We start from the raw sequence: 18302 nt of genomic DNA, 5'->3' as shown, positions 1-18302 counted from the left end.
TCAAGAAGAGCTGTAAGGTAAGAGGAGACACCCACCCTTAAATAACCCCATGGGAGAGATTTTGAGTGAAAAACAGGGTAGGGGGTAAATATATCTGCTCAAGAATCAGGGAAGAACAGGAAGAGCACACACCCCATGAGCCAAGAAAATACAAGGGTTTCAGAAGCAGTACACCTGGGAGCAGGCACAGCAACCTGGGCTGGCAGCAGCTTTTGGACCAACAAAAAAATCCCCAGAACTGGGAGAAGTCTTGGCCACAGGTGGTCAGTGCACCCAGTAGTGCAGAAGGACCTCTGTGCCACAGGAACCAAATAATGATGGTTATACTCCACAGCTTGGGCTAGATTTCATCCTAGGTACCTCCACACTTGCATCTTTATTGCAGCAACCATCATAGCCCTAAAAGTAACTCTCACTGCATGTAGGAGGCACAGCTTGGGGCCAGCACTCTCACCAACTCCCAAGGCTGATGGTGGCTGGAAAAACTTGCAAAGGGAATCCTGGGGGGAAAAAAAAAAAATAGCCCAGGTGATTTGGGAGGCTGTAAATTTGCAGTACAATTATTAATCAAAAAAAGCCAAAAGAGCAAAATTTTCAGTCCCTGCTTTCTGAAAATAGAGGCAGCTTCAGGTAACTAAGATTGAAATGACAAGATATAAAACAAGCACTAATTCCTGTGCTGATCTGACTTTCAAGCAGATATTGGTGCCATTTAAGACCAATTATTGTTCCAAAAGCATATGATTCTTCTACTTCAAGGAAAAAAAGTCTACACTATGCACTAGAAGTTAAAGTACATTGGAACACAAATCACCAAATGTAGAATAAGCACTTTGGGAGGGCACATATCATTATAGCTGAGCAATGGTGTTTGTACTTGTGTGAAGGCTTGCAGTAGCAACACAATTTCTTAGTTATATGAGGAATAAAATTTCAATGATTCAGGAAGGCATCTTCAAAATTAGTATATTCAAATGCATCTTTAATAAAAACAATCGTTATAGGAAGTTTTATTTTGGTGAACAGCTGGGATCACCCTGCTGTTACTGAGCTGTTTTCAAAAGGGTATAAATTAATAAAAGTGTGTTAACAACCTATCAGAGGTGGAAAAATCTACAAGTTTATCCTTCTTTTATAAGCTGATTCCCCTGCCACTTGCTGTTTTTTAAGGAGAGTTAAAACTAAGAATTTTAAACAACATTCATAAAAAAATATATGCCAGACTTTTATTTCTGTGATCTATCAATTATATAGTGGATTGTCAAGACCAGCCAATATTTGAATATCAGCCTATGTATATGTGGACTTGCAAAAAAGAGATACACACTGGACTTAACTCTATTTTTTTAGCCCGTGAATCACCTTTTGTTTCCAAATTCTGAGCTATGCTCACCAGCTCTTTTACTGCACCATCTGCTCCTTATCTGTACTATGTTTAAATAGCAGTATAAATTGCAGAACAATTTAGGTTGGGAGTGAACTCTGGAGGTCATCTGATCAAAACAACTTGGAAACTAGACCCAGATAGAATCTATAATAATGTACAATAATCACAATTACTTCTCCAGGCACCAGAAACACAGCACAAACAGCTCCTGACCACAAGCACAATAAATTCTCCCATTTTGATCCCATGCTCATGTCCTGTTACATCTGAACTGGATGAAGAACACAAGTAAAGGTGTTGGCAGGAGCATGCTGCAACTCAAATGCAGCTCAGCAGCATTTTAAGAAAAATGGTTTTGAGACAACCAGACTAAAAAGGGGCAGCATGTCAAGGACAGAAAGCTGCCAGAACCCAGAGGAGCAAGGGGACAGCTAGATGGGTGGAAGGAAGCAGAGCTTTTCCCTGGAGGAAAAAAGAACAGCTCAGCTGGCTAACCCATGGAGAGGTTCCTGAAATCCATTTAGTATGGCTTGCATGGTCCCTGGTGTTGTGGTTTAGTTCCAGATCACAACAGAGCAGCTCCCTCTCTGCCCCTGGTGGGATGAGGAGGACAACCAGAAAAAAGGGAAAACACATAGATGGAGATAAGAACAGCTTAATAACTGAAACAAAGTATAATAGTAGTACTAGCAATAGCAAATAACAATAATGATAGATTTGTAAGGAAAAGTTGAGACAAAGAAATAAAGCTCAAGAAAGACAAAGCGTTGCACAAAGCAATTGCTCACCCACTGCTGACGGATGCTCAGCCTGTCCCCAAGCAGCCATGGGCACCTCCCAGCCAGCTCCCCCCAGTTTATATACTGGCCATGACGTCCTATGGTCTGGAATATCCCTTTGGCAAGCTCAGGTCTGCTGCCCTGGCCACGCTCCCTCCCAGCTTCTGGTGCCTCTCCTCACTGGCAGAGCATGAGACACTGCAAAGTCCTTGACTCAGGGCTAGCACTGCTTAGCAACAGCCAAAACATCAGCGTGTTATCAACATTATTCTCAACCCAGCTCCAAAACACAGCTCTGTACTGGCTACTAGGAGGAGAATGAGCTCCATCTCAGCCAAAACCAGGACACCTGGTGACCCAGAGAACTCACTGCAGGAAGACACATCTGTACTGGGAGCAGCCTTACTGCAGCTGTTTATACATTCCCCTTCTCCGTGGCCTCACTATGGGGCCAGAGGGAGAAGATGAGATTGAGTTACAACAAACTCCGCTCTCTAGAGCAGGGAATGAACATATTCTATCCAGCACAGACAATCTGTCAAGCTGTGAGCTGCCATAATTGCTTGGCATTAGCATAATTCATATATACATGCATACAGATCTAAATAGGAGCTGTAGCATCTCCGTGTGCCCCAACGAGTCTGATTTTGTCTCTTCGGATTTGACACACACATCCAGGCTACAGCAAGGAGCTGTGCCAAGTGCAACAGGCTGTAGATTATTTAATGGTCTGACCATCCTACAGCATAGTTTGTCATGGCTCCCATGTGCAGGAACAAGCTCTCTTAAGTTAACAAGATTGAAAATGGTCACTCTGAATAGTGCTGAAAGCAGTCTGTCTTACAAAGTGTGTCTAAAAGAGAGGAACATATTTTGCTGTTCACACTTTGACCATACTGGAAAATCAAATAACTGCCTCTCTACCAGCAACAGCACCAGCAAGAATGTTCTGAACAAATTCCAGGTACTTTAACAAATCACAGTTCTTAAAATGACCCGTTGCTCAAAATCCCTTGAGGTTGTAGTGGTTCCTGGCAAACTGAAAACATTTTTCCTTCCACGCTTCCTCTCTGCAGTACAGCTGAATGACCTTGGTGGTGGGAGGAGGTCAGAGTAGATGAGAAAAGAGTCTTTAAAAATGCTGTTTGATTTTAAGTACTAAATTCACATTTTGAAGACAAAGACAATTTAATTAAAAACATATAAGTCTTGCAACTTAAAAGAAGTTGCAATAGTTCCAAGAACAACTTTTTGAAATTCCCTGGCCCCCCAACAATCCCTTCCTGCAAGTTAAGGAAGCAACAGCATGAACAACCTCAAAACCATCAAGTTAGTGAAATAAAAAAACAAACCAACCAAGCAAATAATAAAAGGAAAGGGGGAAGGAATAGGATGGGGAGATTGCTTCTAACTTCACATACCTCCTCACTTTGTCCTGTATATTAAACACTGATATAACCACTTCAAGCTTTTGCAGATCACTCTTGCAGATCAGCTTTTTATTGATTTGTATTTTTGTTCTTCCCCAGTCTCTATTTGTCTCCTGTCCTCCAAGAAGCAAAAGTTGTCAATAGTATGGAAGTGAGTTCAGACAGCTTCTCCATACCTTGTAAGAAGTGACTTACAAACTTCTGCAGTCAGGTCTCAGCACTTTTTTCTTTTTTTTGACAAACATCCTTACCTTTACATTGACTGCTTTGCCATTAACAGAAACAATTTCAAATTAATTTTAAGCAAAATTTACTGTATGCCACATGTGCCATCCAGACTTGGGGTGTCTCAAAATGAGAAGCTGGGCCAGAAAACATTGAATATACATTAAATAAAGAAATAGTTGTCCCAGGCACTGTAATCCCAGTACTCAGAGTGGCTCTAGCAGCCTCCCAGGAAAACCTCTGCATCAATCCATGCCCACCTCAGCTCCCCTCACTACTCCTGAACTTGTTTCTCTACCTCTCTATGCCTCCACAGGTATCCTTGTGTTAAAACACACATTTAGAAATTGGTAGCAATTACTCTTTCCAACAATCAACCTCAAATCCCAGACCTCTTACAGCATCCAGAGAAAATATTACTTTAGTGTAATTAATTCCCCCCATTTCCTCTTTCCATCATCACTCACTGCCTGTTTACAGCTGAGTTGCATCTTCTCATCTGCTTGCCAACAGTACCATAACAGCCTTCTTGTACCTCTGGGCTCTTGCTAAATGATAAAAATAAAGCCAAGAAAATTAACATGCACAAAAAATAGCAAAGCTAGGAATAAATGAAGTGTCTGAAAACTCTCTGCTGGTCTTGTGCTACGCTTGCTTCACTTCTAAGCAGGCTGATGGATATTTTAGCACAGGTACTTTATCAACAGCTCTAGGGTGGCATAAAGGTGACTTAAACAGAAAGTTTATTTGAAGCTGTCTGATAAGTATTGAAATAATGGAGGAAATAAAGGAAGTAACTTCTAAAAGCAGGCTTGAAGCACTTTTCCCAGATGCTGGTTCTCCTCAAATAGGTTTCTACTTTTCTCCTGGAAGAGCACCAATCTCCAAAATAAATAAAGTAAATGCTTTGAAAGTAAAGTCAGTAGTTCTGGTCTGATAAACAGCAACATAAAAATGGTACCTTTGCACTCAGCAAATCTGCTGCTGGTGTGCAGTCAGGAGTGATTGCTGCTGACTGGTGAGATAAACAAGGCTCTGCTGCTTTCATGCTTGTTTGAGACAGGATATCAGTGCTATTGCTGTGTAGCAAACTGAATGCTAGTGTCTTCCATAAAAAGCTAAGTTCCTCATTAATTTTCAGTTACATATCTGGACACTTCTTGCTGCCTCACTCAGGAGCAGGTAATGGGATACAGAGACAATATCAGAGCGTGCTTCACTCTGCACGAACTTTACGATGCGAAAACGCTCAGGAAGGGAGATGGGTCTGAGAGATTGGGAAATGCTTCATGAAGAGCCAGGCAGATTCCTGCCTTGTAAAGCTACTTTTATACAAGCACTTTCCAGATTCAAGAGCAGCAGTTTCCTCTTTGTAGAATGAAATCAAACAAACAAACAAAAAAAAAAAAAAAAAAAAAAAAAAAAAAATCAGAGAGTTGGTGTAAAAGATTAATCAAGCAATTTTCACTGCCAATGTTCAAGGTCACTTCAAGGTCACATGTGTAGGCTGTGGGTATAGTACATAAAATAAACAAAATTTGTGTATGAACACCAGCTCATCATTTCAAGGAAGAACATAAGCCAGAAAAAACTATTTGAATTTATCATACTACCGTAATATGACTAAATTTTAATTTACAGGAGTGGTTGATAAGTGATAGTACAAAAACAATTTCTCAGCATTCAAGCTTGCAAACCTTATAGGAACTATTAGGAAAGATATGCTTGAAAGTGAGGGTCTAAAATATTTTCAAGTGTATTTTCACAATACTTCAAATAAACAGTAATAGAGTCTGCTGTTTAGAACTTCAAAGTCATAGAGATAAGGATGCTTCTGAAAGAAGAAACAGATAGAAAAAGACCTGCTCTCAGAGCTGCCCAGGACTCATAGAAAAATACACCACCACAATTTTTTACTATTATCTGACTTGAAGCTCTTGAAAATCAACTACTCCTCTTAAATCAAGTACAGCATACATTGTATCTCCATCTGCTAGCACCTCAGTAAGCATCATGTAAGATGCTATTTCATGTCACATGGGCTTTTTTTTTTCCACAAAGCCCACATAAAAATCATTATAGCAAGCCTGAAAATTCTTATGAAAAGCAAAGCAGAATTTTCTCTTCTAGCTAAGAAGTTCTGCCTCAAGAAAGTAGTTAAGGCTTTAATACGCTGCTCATCTTAATTAACAGAGACTGAATTAGTAAGCAATGTCTATTCTGAAAAAGCATTACTAAAACCACTCCATTTGTGCCAGTAACTCTGTACCTGCTACTGATATGCCAGAGACATTTCATTTCATGACACAAAAAAACTTAGGTCAGGGAACAGAAACAAATCCACTGAAATGTCATGTTTTTACTGATAATCAGAGCTTTTCGTTCCTTGCATATTTCAGATTTAAGCAGATGGTAGACGAACAAAATATTTTCTTTGCATTGAAAGAGTCTGAAAACGGTGCCAGAGAAGATCAGAGGAACTTTCTTTTTTGTTGCATCTTGAGGTCAGACACTTTAAATAGAGTTTTTGGCACGCAATAAAATAAACTAGATCAACTTATCTTGAATTCCTGGCAATTTATAACTCAAGCTGCCAAGCCTTTTAGTTATACCAAGCTTCTGCAAGAACTAAATCCTGCTCAAGTTAGCCTGGCATGAAAGGCTGAGTTGTTATCAGGTGAACATCAGCAGTGTTGTTGGGGCCAGAGGCTTGCAGGAGCTGTCTCTGGGCCAGGACTGAGCCCTGCCAGTGCTCGCCTGCAAGCCAAGGCAGCTCTGGGGAGCAGAGGGAGGCCTTCTCCCACTGGCTCACATTTCTTCTTTACCCCAATAACCCCCAGAGCTGTTTGGGCTGCTCAGAGATGTGCAAGGGGAGGCTGTGCCCCAGGGAAGGCACTGAGAGGCTTGCGAAGCATCTTGATCCTATCACAGGCCTGGGATGCAAGGGAGAGACTCTGGTTATTTGTGAATATTTGCTTACATATGTTCTAAACATTTACACACCAGAAACAATTATAGCAACTTATTTCCATGCATTTCATATGGTGGTGCTTGGTTTAAAAATAAATGCGCTTTTTGGTGAGAAACTGCCATGCAAGTAAAATGTATCTTTATTCTACGATATCAAAGGTGAGAAAAGCATTTCTAGCTAACCCTCCCAAGGCAGGCTTGGGGCTATCCCTGCTCCTCTGAGACCTCACACCAACTGCAGCTTTGTTAGTCTGGGTGCCACATCCTACCCTTCTGAAACATTTCACATCTGGCTTCTTTTACACCTCCTCAGTCAGGAAGTGCAGCACATCTTTCACCACAGGAGACAGACCATTTTCTCTCCATGCTTTACTTCCTCTCACATAAGACTTTGCTAGCATGTGCTCTCAGTCAGCAGGCAAGTATCAGACTGGTCTCAGGCCCCTTTGTGTCCCTGATAGTCCAAGAGCAGCACAGCTTGCTCTTGTTTCACAAGGAATCATCAAAGTTTATATTTTTGTGCCAGTTCTTATAACCCAGGGGGAAGACAGGAGCAAACTTTCAGAGTTTATCAGCAGATGCTCCTCAAATTTATGAACTGTTTCCTTGTTTGGGCTTGAGGAGAGAAACCTGTTAAGTGCGGGCATTTCTTTCACCTGCTCAAAAAACCACAATTAGCTCTTGTGCTTGTGCATGGCCTTCTTCTGGATCACACACACATGACCTAATAGGGAAATCAGAAACCTCTCACATCAGCCTGTCCCTCCACACAGCAGCACAATGAGGCTTTTTTTGTCCACTCCTAAAAGCAGAAATGCCTGGGCATCGCTGCTTGTGCTGGTGAAGCTCTCAGCTTCTAGCCTGTGGCTGCACACATTGTTTTGGGAAATGTAACAGAGAATCCCCTTGGAAAGGGACCTGTCTCCAACTCTGCAAACAAACACCACCACTGCAGGAGCAGATGGATTCTTACTGGCAGGTGCTTGCCAGAGGGCATTGGTGCCAAACCCTTTGTTACAAAGAGCTTACACAGAAAACACAGATCAAGAAATCAAATTGCTGGATAAACCTAGCACAAAGCTGATCCGGCTTGTAAAAACATTAAGGACATCAGCACTTCTGTTTCCACACTCCCTTCTAGCTCTTGGCCAGCATCTTCTATACCACTCCCCTAAGCAGCTCCCTCTGTCATCACCTTTTTCCCCACTTGCCATGGACATGATGAAGCAAGGCATTACACATGCAGTAATTATCCCTCTGATGCCACCTCTCTGGACTTTCAAAGTCATTCTGTCACCTTCATTTCCAACCCTCTTCTGATTTTTGCTTTCTGAAATCACAGAGTTCTGTGTTTTAACAAACACTTCAGAAGCACTGTCCTTTGTTACTCTACACGATCCTCTAGTAAATCTGGGTGCTGTTTTGGAGAAGTGATTGCCCCCTCACCCCACACCACTGCAAACAGATTTTCAAGGAGCTTTGGCTCTGGATAAGCAACTTAATTTATCTCACACACTGATATGCTGCAATGTTCTCATTTTGCATTTCTGTTTAAAAAGTTTAAAAAACTGTCACCAACTTACACTTCTTTTCCCTCCCTCTTGATTCAGATAAAAACAGGAACAAAATAGTGCCTTGCAGTTCTCAGAGTTATCTCCTTGGCTGATCACAGAAGTGAATAACCAGGCTGATTTTCTATTTCCAGCTGAAAATGTGTAAGTGATTAACAGCCCCCTGCACTTTGATACAGTGCTGAAAGATCTGTCCTGAAGCAAAGACAGACCTCATGTTTCTTTTTACAAGCAAAGGGAAAAAACCAAACAAACAAGGAGGAAGAAGGGATGGTAGGAGAAAGGAAACTGCTTTCAGAAACTGCTTTCAGTTTTGTTTCTGCACGCCTCTTTCCTTACAATTTAAATTTTCATACCTGACTTTTCCTGAGAGGAGAAGGGGTGACTGGAAAACGACTACACTGTTATATTAAAAAAAAAAAAAAAAGTAAAAAGAGGTTACAATTTTACTCATAGACTGTCTGTCCAATTCTACTCCTACAGAGGTTGCTATAAGTAAGATTTCCTCAGTCTTTTCATGACTGTATTGCTGCATTTTCATTTCCATGGTTTCCACTCCCATCACTCTCCTTAAATTATGAGTAAAACTGAAAAACTGAAGGACAACAGAAGAGAGTTTATGAACACTGAAGGAAAGAGTCCAGCCTGGCTCCAGCTGGGAGTGCTGGCTCCTGGGGAAGAGGCAAAGACTCATTTCATGGCTTTGCATCCCTTGGGACTGAAAAAGGAAAATAAAACTCAAAGAGATGAAATTTTTAAATCTAGCCTTTTCTGTTTTGCTCTCTTTAATTATGTATTGGAAGGAATTCAGACTGGATGTGCCAAATATCAGTGTAAAGCCCAGCATACAAAGTGTGGTAACAAGAAGGAAAAAAATTAACCTTCAGAAAGAAGAGGGAAAAAAAAAAAAGAAAAAAAAAGAAAAAGAAAAAAGAGTCAGTTTTCCTACATGTTGAGGTCCTCAATTATTATTCAGCTACTTGAAAGCATCCACTTAGCTCATGGTCAGAACTTGTCTTTGGAAGCTCAGCAAGAGTTTTAGCAGTACACAATAAATAAATACACAAATGAAAGTGAATGAAAGTTCTCTTTCTAAAGCAAAACAATTACAAACACTGCTGCAAAAAGTCTGATGAACTCTAAGTAGTATTATTCCTTCAGACTAAAGAAATATATACAATATATATATATATATTTTTTTTTTTAATACAGAAGAGTTGACAGTGTCTTTTTCAGGACAGGAGGAGAGGGAGGCTGGGTGCTGTGGAGAAGGCAATTGAGGAATAGAATAAATCCAAAAGTAGGACAGCCATCAGTGCTGCATCTGAAGTAGTCATCACTGCTCACCAGGCTGCTGGAGCCTGTGCACCACTGTAAGTGAAATCATATTAAAAGGCACTCAGACCCAGGGAAGCTGCACCAGGAAATCCTTTAATGTGGCTCAGTATGCACAGCCCAAAATCAGGGTGTTTTAAAAATACATAGAAAAGTTCTAAAAATCCTCTCACGTGCATCAAGTAGGATTGTTTGCAGTTTCACATTTTTGCAGATGAGAAAGTATTAACACTATTTAGCACAAATTATGTAAAATAAAGTATTAAAGTATAGATATTAACTGTGCAAAATAAATCAAAAGTAACTATATCAGGGTAAAGTGACTAAGAACAGTTTTCTCTCCAAAAACTGGGGGGACATTCAGGCCAACTTAGAAATTTGTAAAGAAAACTTCAAGTTAAATCCTACTACAACTTATTGCAACCTTAAAAAAAGCGAGATTTGTATTTTTAAAACATTTCCCACTGCTATCAACTTCACCTCTTTTATCAACCCCCAAACTTCAGAATTCAAACTTTAATAATTGTCCAAATGCCAAAGTGAGGTCTCCTGAAGAAATCATTCTACAGCATTATTCTTTGAAATATCACATCAATATTAGAAAACAACACAGATCATGGAGAGTAGATTGTGTAATAAATGTGAAGAGGCATTTCAAGTGTAGTTTGAACCAGATTTTGGGTATAAGGAGTTTGAGCAAAAAGCCACTTATGCTGAATCACACTGCTCTTTCCTGGGGCTGCCTGAACATGGGAGGGGAAAACACCTGCAGTAGCTTCTGCAAGCACTGGGATGTCAAGTGGTCCATATTTAGCATCAATAGTATTCACAGTTATTTCTTAGCAATTTGGTCAAACACAGGCTACGTGGGTCAGCCCACTCCACAATTAGATAACTAACTCTGAAGGTCAAACACAAGGAACAGGACACTGACACCCAAAGGATGCTTCTGTCAAAAGAACTGAGAAGTCAAAGGGCAGGACCTTGTGCCGGGGAAAAAAAAATTATTAAAAAAAAAAAAGCAATTAAAAGAATTAAAAGTGCTAATGCCAAAGCAGTGGAGTAATACTGCAGCTCAGCTCAGTGTGTCTCTGCTAATTTCCACTGGGCTGATTCCAGATGGTGGGAAGTTCCTCTTTGCCACCTTCTCTACATGGAACAGGGGAGTGAGTACTCAGGAGCTTCCCTCTGTCTCAGCTCCCTACAGCCCTCCTTTCCTTTTTCTGATTAAACAAGCTGACAGTTCCTGCTGGGAATAAAGGTGTCCATACAGGTATGTCCATCCATGAGTCACTGCTCTGTGACAGCAACCACAGAGCACAGAGGGACTCTCAGAGCCTTGGAATGCCCAAACAGTTACTGAACCCAACCTCTTCCTCGAAACTCAAGCATGATTCTCTCCCATCCTGTGACATCCCTTTTTTTTGTTCTCCTCCCAGGCAATTTAGTTATGTGAGGAAAAAAGTAATGGTGGGCAGCTTTGTTAAATTACCCCCATGTCTTCTCCACTGCAAACACAAAAGAATATACTGCATGAGACAATCCTCAAAGTTCAGTAAAAGAACTTTAAAAATCAAGCCAAAACTTGCAACTTTTTATGAAAATGACTGAACCAAGGATAGCATGGTTACAGATAGGTGAACCAGCCATAACCTTGTCTCTGCCATTCAAGAGATCAGAGTTCAAAGTGTTCTGGAAAGAATTTGTGTTACCAGAATACATCAAGAAACAGGATGAGCAAGGTGTCATAAGTTACCTTGGACTCAGGCATTCATATTCTTCAATAAAGTATTGATAAGCACTTTAATCCAACCATTTCCGGTTGGAGGAGAAAAAAAAAAAAAAGGTAAAGATTAAGGTAGAAACATAAGTTTTCTTAATGAGAATTAATGTGGTTTGAATAAATCAAATAATACCTACATATGTAAAATATAGGTTCTAATAAATTTTATTCAGGATCTCAGACTGTTAAGTAGGTAATTTTTAGGAATTTAGGATCCAATAGGAAATTAACTTCTTCAGAACTGCTTGAGAAAACATAATTAGAAGCATTTGCTCTATTTATGAAAAGTATCCACATCAAAAATGTAAAAAATTAGAATGGGATCTTCTGCAATACTTTAATTTTCTGATTTTTGTTTTATTAGACCTTGGTTGGTAAATGGCATGGAAATATGTTAATATTGGAATAATTACAGCACAGCCATGACTGTGAATAACATGGCAGCTACAAATGTTCTGAAGGGAGGGCTGAGGTTGTTCCTCTCGTCCTGACTGTGATGGCTTAGGCAGCCAACAATTCACTACAGGTATGGAACAGAACATACAGAATAATGGAACAAAGCAGTTTGAACTCATTGGATATGGTTTGAACCCCCATGAACTGGCTGAAACCAGCTGGAGCCAGTTGGAACAACTTAAAACCTGCCTGAACTGGTTGGAACCAGTTTGAACTAGTTTGAATGGGTTGGAACCAATCTAACCCATTTTGAAGTGGTTTGAACCAGTTGAAATGGGGCAAGTCACCCAGAAGCAGTCAGAACCAATTTGAACTGGTCAGAGCTAGGATGAACCAGTTGAAACAGGTTTGAAGCAGTGGAACAGGTTGAAACTGGCCAGAAATGGTTTGAACCAGTCAGAAACAGCTGGAACCACTTTGAACCAGTCTGGACCAGTTGGAAGTAGTCAGAACTGTTCTGGATTGAAGTGGTTGGAATAGGTTGGAATCAGTCAGAACTGATCTGACCTGGATTGAACCAGTTTGAACCAGTCAGAACTGGCCAGAACCAGTTTGAACTATTTGGGCTGTGTTACAACAGTTTTGGGCTAGTTAGAACCAGTTTGATCCAGTTTTAAGCTGATGGATCCAGTTTGTGTCTTTTCATGGAAGAGGATTCCTCCCTCCCACTTTCCTTCCCAGCTCTCGGTAGGATGTGCATCCTGCTGATACTGCAGGAACCCATGGCCTGTGGAGAGGCTGGAAAGGACAGCTGTGCTCAGGGAGCACGATCAGAGTGGCCCCATGCTCATGCAGAGTCAGGGTGTGCTTCTTTCCAAGGGCACAGTGTCCCCCTTCCCTCCTTCCCAAACCCTCCAGGGCCATGGCTCCACATCACCTCCTCCCGACCTCACAGATGTCCTCAGGACCCGATAAATCCCACTTAAAGGCTGCAGCTGAAACCAGGGACTGTGCTACACCAGGAAAACGTGGAATTGTCTGTCAGAAATGTCCTCACAGCAAAGGCCCTGCATGTTCCTGTGGAAGTTCCACTGGGAGTGGATATGCTCCAAGCTGGAACAGAGACTGCTCCTACAACCAGAGCATCTTACATGCCGTGGGCACAGCTCGACAAAAGTGCAGGACTGTTAAAGCAGTCACCTTGGAGATGTCCCAGACCTGCTTGCACACATCACCCCAAAACCAGATTATCTTCTGTAAACAAAATAATCTCCCAAGAGACATCTGTTTTATTCTCCTCCTCTGGTTAATTCTGGTGAATTAACCAGATTGACATGGATTTTTACTTACTCACTCTCAATTACTCTTTTTCACAAGCCTTAAAACCAGGAACAAGCTTGTCTGCCCTCATCATATCTTCTCTCAATGGTTAGGACAATTCAGAGCAAAGTTAGCATGGAAACATAATTTTATTTTAGAACAGCACTCAAAACAAGTGATTCTACACCATTTGAAAACAATTTCAGTTTGATTAGAAATTATATATTCTCCAACCAAAAAGAAAAAACAAACAAACAAAACCAGAAAAAGTTTAGGTTGCATTTAAGCCAAGTTTTTTTTTTTTTACTTAAATACAAAATCTAGTTGTTCTACTGCAGCATCTGCTTACAAGTCTACACTGCCCCTAAGCCTTAACCAAATGCTGAAGGTAGTTAGAATTATCACCCTTCATAACTTCCGGCACAAAATCCTAACACTTAGGAAGGAAATCCTTGGGATTAAGATTGTGTTCTTCCATATAAAATCAACCTGGAGTCTACTTTATTAATAAATTGAAACAGAAGTGCATAAACTTTCTAATTCAGTATCAGTAAAATAACTTCAAATTAAACCCAGGACAGTTGTATTACAGTTTTATCATCCCAGAGCTATCAGATTCACAAGGTCCACCCTGCACTAACTCCAGTATCTGCTCTGACAAATGACAATTAAAATAAATAAAATCCTTAAACAGCAAAAAACACATTCTCTCAAACCTCCACCTAAAAAAAAAAAAAAACCAAAAAACTTCTACTGACACTTTACCTCTTCCCTAAATGACAAATTACTTTGGATATCAGCAAAGAGATGTCATCTCCTTTGTGAGTAAAGTACTGTCTGACTTCCTCGTGGAGTTTTCCAAGGGCGTTAAACGAGATTTCTTCCCTTTGTGAAGTCAATGGTTCCCTTTGTTTCTGTGCAGCACCTATCCTTTTCATTAGCATTTTACAGGGATGGATACCAGCGTCAAAGGGAAGAGGAGAATCTGAGCAGGGCTGCTCAGAGGGGTTTAACTGAAGGCGTCATGAAGTCACTATCAACAATGCACTAAAGCACCAAATATTTCAAAGCAGGGAAGGTCGTTTTGCAAGGTAAACATCTGCACTTTTACTGCAGTCTTTTCAAAGCTTCCAGGGCCAAGGTCAATTTTATTCTGTTGTCATACCACAGGAGATAAGGACTTTTCAAAGGTATACTTGTCTACTTATTGTAATTTTTCAAGTATGGTACTTGAAAGAAAAAACAATATCTAAATTTACAAAGTAGTGTGGAAACAGTGAGAATTTCTAGTGACACAAATGCTACTTGCAGTGTTATGCTTACCAATCCAAGCCTCACTGAATATATTTTGAAACACTGTTTACAATGAAAAGCAAGCACATAAAATCTCTACCATTTCCCAGTGCAGGAATCCCATAATATTTCAACTACACCTATTCAATCCCTACCAAATTTGTCCAGAGGTATGGAATCTGCAGAGATCTACAGGAGATATAATGTCATAAATAAATATATCATCTAATAATGTCATATAAAAATAAAAATAGAGGAGATATAATCTACAGGACACATAATGTCATGCTCTATTATTTCAACAAGAAATGTAGCACCTGACACCTAAGCATGAGGCAAATCAGAACAGCAGGTGACAGGCTGGGTGTATTTTGGGTGTCAGACAGGACACAACCTCCCCAAAGCTTTGCTTTGCCAGGTCACCCAGGTCTTGGGTACCAAGGCAAGAGATTAAAGGTTAAAAACGCCTGGGAGCTGAGCTCACCTGTGCAGTTTTGAGGAAAAGCCCAGAGCAGACCACAGCTGCTCAAACCAAAGCTGGAATGTCAGAACAGCAATAGGCTTCAGGAACTCCTCACATTTACAATCACTTAATCTTGAAAGTAAATTATAAATAGCACCTGGAAGGTTTTGCTGTTTCAATAGCAAGGGTTTGTTTAACTGTAAGGAATGGACATAAGCCCAGTGAAAAGAGGGCAGAGAAAGCAATTCCCACTCACAGGTGCACAAGGAGAACCATGAAGTACAGAAAGCAGGAAATTATTGGGGAAAGAAACTAGAGGAAAGCAGCTTGTGGCTCACAGCTTCTTGGCTAATTGTATTTTTCATATTGATAATGAATTTTAAAAGCATGCTTAACTCTAAATATTTAAGTGAGACACTGCTTCTCTAAATGGTCACATGGTAGAAAGATTTTTGAGGGTTTTTTTGTTGTTTTGTTTTGTGTTTGGGGTTTTCTTTTTATGTTTGGTTGTTTTTGTTTGTTTGTTTTTTGTTTGTTTTTTGTGGTTTGTTTTTTCTTGGGGTTTTTTTTTTTTTTGTTGTTTGTTTTTTTTTTTTTTTTTGAGATAAGTAATGATTATAAAGACATAAAAAGAGCTCTGGTCTGAATCCACTCCTCCACACAAGAGTAAGAAGCATGAGAAATATCAACCTCTAGAAGGAATATTCTACCTTTTTTTCCTTAAGTATCCAGAAAAGATTTGCAACACTTATAACACTAATTCATTTACATAAGAAGGAGAGCCCACAGTTTTATTTGAATGAGAAAAAATATGGGAAACAAGGAAAAATTATCCATCTTTGCAACACATAACTGTAATGACTCATGTTTGATCCATTTGCTTTCTTATTTTGTATATTTGGTAAGAGCCAGAGCTCCATGATCAACCACAACATAAAGCAGATGTGATCTCTGCTGAGAATTTTAGATTCTCAGATAAAGTCTGTTCCTAATACTGAAAGAGGATCAGCATGAAATCCAAAGTAATACCCTCCTTTTTAAAACAACTTTCTCTTTTAAAGTAGGGAATAGTAATAATAATAATAGTAATAATAATAATAATGTTAAAATACCATTCCTCTTTGAAGCCATGAACTGGTTCTTGCAGTTCAATGTGATAAAACTGTAAATGTGTATGAATGCCTTGCCAGAATCCCGAACTTTTCCTTTTCACAGAAGGAATGTGCATTTCCTTCTTTGCTATACAGTGTATTTTCCTGCACTTCACCTCTATTATAGGAATTATTAGCTGCAACCAGCTGAACCTTCCTCCAAACAGGCAGGTGCCAAAGCTCCTGGTTTCCTGAAACTATCTGGGGAGCATATAACCATACCCAGCACAAAATTAATAGGAACATGCCAGTACTGTCTGAGATGAATCAGATTCCTGTTTATCATCAATTAAGTCTACCAAGAAATTAACACATCAGCCTCCTCTTTTGTCCAAAATAATCAGTTTTTCTGCTTACAGCATACAATGGTGCCAAAACTCCTCATATTTCAAAACAGGTTTTAAAAGCCAAAGGAAAAGAACTTGGATTTGAAACCACATAATTTCATCCTTTATGATCAGTACAGTCTAGAGAAGGTATCAAGAATTTAATTCCTAATTCCCTGACATATCAGTGCTGAAGCAGTGGGCTTGGCATGCCCTGCCTGCCCATACTGAAGGGGAACAGGGAACATTCCACCTGAATATGAAGAGGAACTTTCTGAATTGTGACTTCTGACTCTGGAATAAGCTGCCCAGGGAGGGATGAGAACCAAGCAGTTTTCAAAGGTCTGAGCACTCCCAGAGAGGAAGGACAGGTTTGTCCATGGGTTTGCAGAGCATTTCACTCTTGGTGCACAGCTCTTGCTGCCTGTGAGGTTGGATGCTGAAGGACTGGATCCTTACTCTGCATCTGCAGCTCATTTACAGATGGTAAATAATGGTAGAGAATGGTTATAATCCACAGTCCCAAGTGGGTGCTCAAATGATTGCCAGATCCTAATAACTGTATTTTAACACTCTTAAGTATTTTAAAGGAAGATAACAAGATTCTGTTAAGCAATACCATTCCATTGCTAAGTTCCCTCATTAAACACATGCAAGAAAAACAATGTACTCCACAGGAAAAAAAAGTTTAAAAGGATGTATTGACTCCTTCTGTTAGCCATATTTTCTTAATACAAGCCAACATCAATCAATCTCTTCACTCTAAGTGCAATTCTCACTTCTCCATGTGAAACACGTTAATGAGTTTCCACTAAAAAAAATAATCTATATTTACCAGGTACACAGAAATAACAGGCTTCAGTCTTGCTTTCTCTGTGTTAAAGAAAAGCTAAGTGTTCTTCTCTTACCATAGGATGACACAAAATACAAGCTCACAAAGCCAGCGTGGGTGCTCTCGTTTCTGGTGTATTATTTTTTTTTTTTTACCCTCTCTGTGCTTCTGCCAGCACTGAATTTAGTGTTAATTGAAAAATGCTGGCTCAGCCCTGCACCAGGAATGCAGCAGCAGTGCAGCTGCAGTGCTTGCAAAAAAAAGTGAGGTGGAGAAACTTATTGCAGGGAAACACGGGTGGGCTTCCCCCCAGGTGACAGGAGATGTGATCACCAGCAAAGGGTGGGCTCTGCAGCTCTGGGGACCATTGCAGAGCCTACAAATAAAACATGGCCCTCCTGCAACATCAGTGAAAGTCTTACAGTGGCAAAGGAAAGTTTTACAGTGGCTCCTCCAAGAGAAGCTGACTGTCCTAAAGTGAAATGATGTAATGAAGATTACATTTGTGGGTGAAAAAGCTTCTGGTGAGAAGCAAGGCCTTTCCCTAGAGCAGTATACACAAGCCAGCACAAACACAGTCCTCACCACAAAAGTCTTGGTGAGGAGCAAACTGGGAGAAGGAAGCCAAGAGAAGCTACCCCTGGACAAGATCAACATATTTCAGGCCATGAATCAGCTGGCTTCCATAACCAGTGTGTCATTTACAGAGAATATTACAGACTGAAGCATTCACTTAAAATTATGAGAACAAATATTGCAATCAGGAAACAACCGTTTGTTGGACTGAAATTTTGCCTTAAATGAAGTTTGCAAAACAGCTTCAGGAGATTAATTTTGCTCATCTCTATTTGTAAATGAATATAAAAACTGATGCATGCATGCTGGGGTGGGGAGGGGGGGAATAAACGAATAAACAAAAAAGCAAACAAACAGTGTGGTCTCCTTTTGCTGATTTGAACAAAACACTCTTCTCCTCTTCAGCTCATCCTCTGAAGAAAAACTCTACCACCAAAAAATTTAAAGAACTGGTGATGAGGTCAA

General features: G+C 40.1%; 1 protein-coding gene across 10 annotated transcripts in view; it reads right to left on the bottom strand.

Moving 5' to 3' along the window:
• EPS8 (EGFR pathway substrate 8, signaling adaptor) overlaps positions 1-18302 on the bottom strand; it is a 162391-nt gene that overhangs the window by 69558 nt on the left and 74531 nt on the right. Inside the window, exon 1 of one of the 10 annotated variants that reach the window (XM_031507937.2) lies at positions 4289-4731. The exons of the other annotated variants lie outside the window; for them this stretch is intronic. The gene's annotated coding sequence lies outside the window, so the exon portion shown is untranslated. Of the gene's footprint in view, positions 1-4288; positions 4732-18302 lie in introns of those variants that run through there. 10 annotated transcript variants of the gene reach the window in all.

The sequence above is a fragment of the Lonchura striata genome, chromosome 5, assembly GCF_046129695.1.
Source record: "Lonchura striata isolate bLonStr1 chromosome 5, bLonStr1.mat, whole genome shotgun sequence".
NCBI classification, from domain to species: Eukaryota; Metazoa; Chordata; class Aves; order Passeriformes; family Estrildidae; genus Lonchura; species Lonchura striata.
This window is presented reverse-complemented; position numbering and strand designations above follow the sequence as displayed.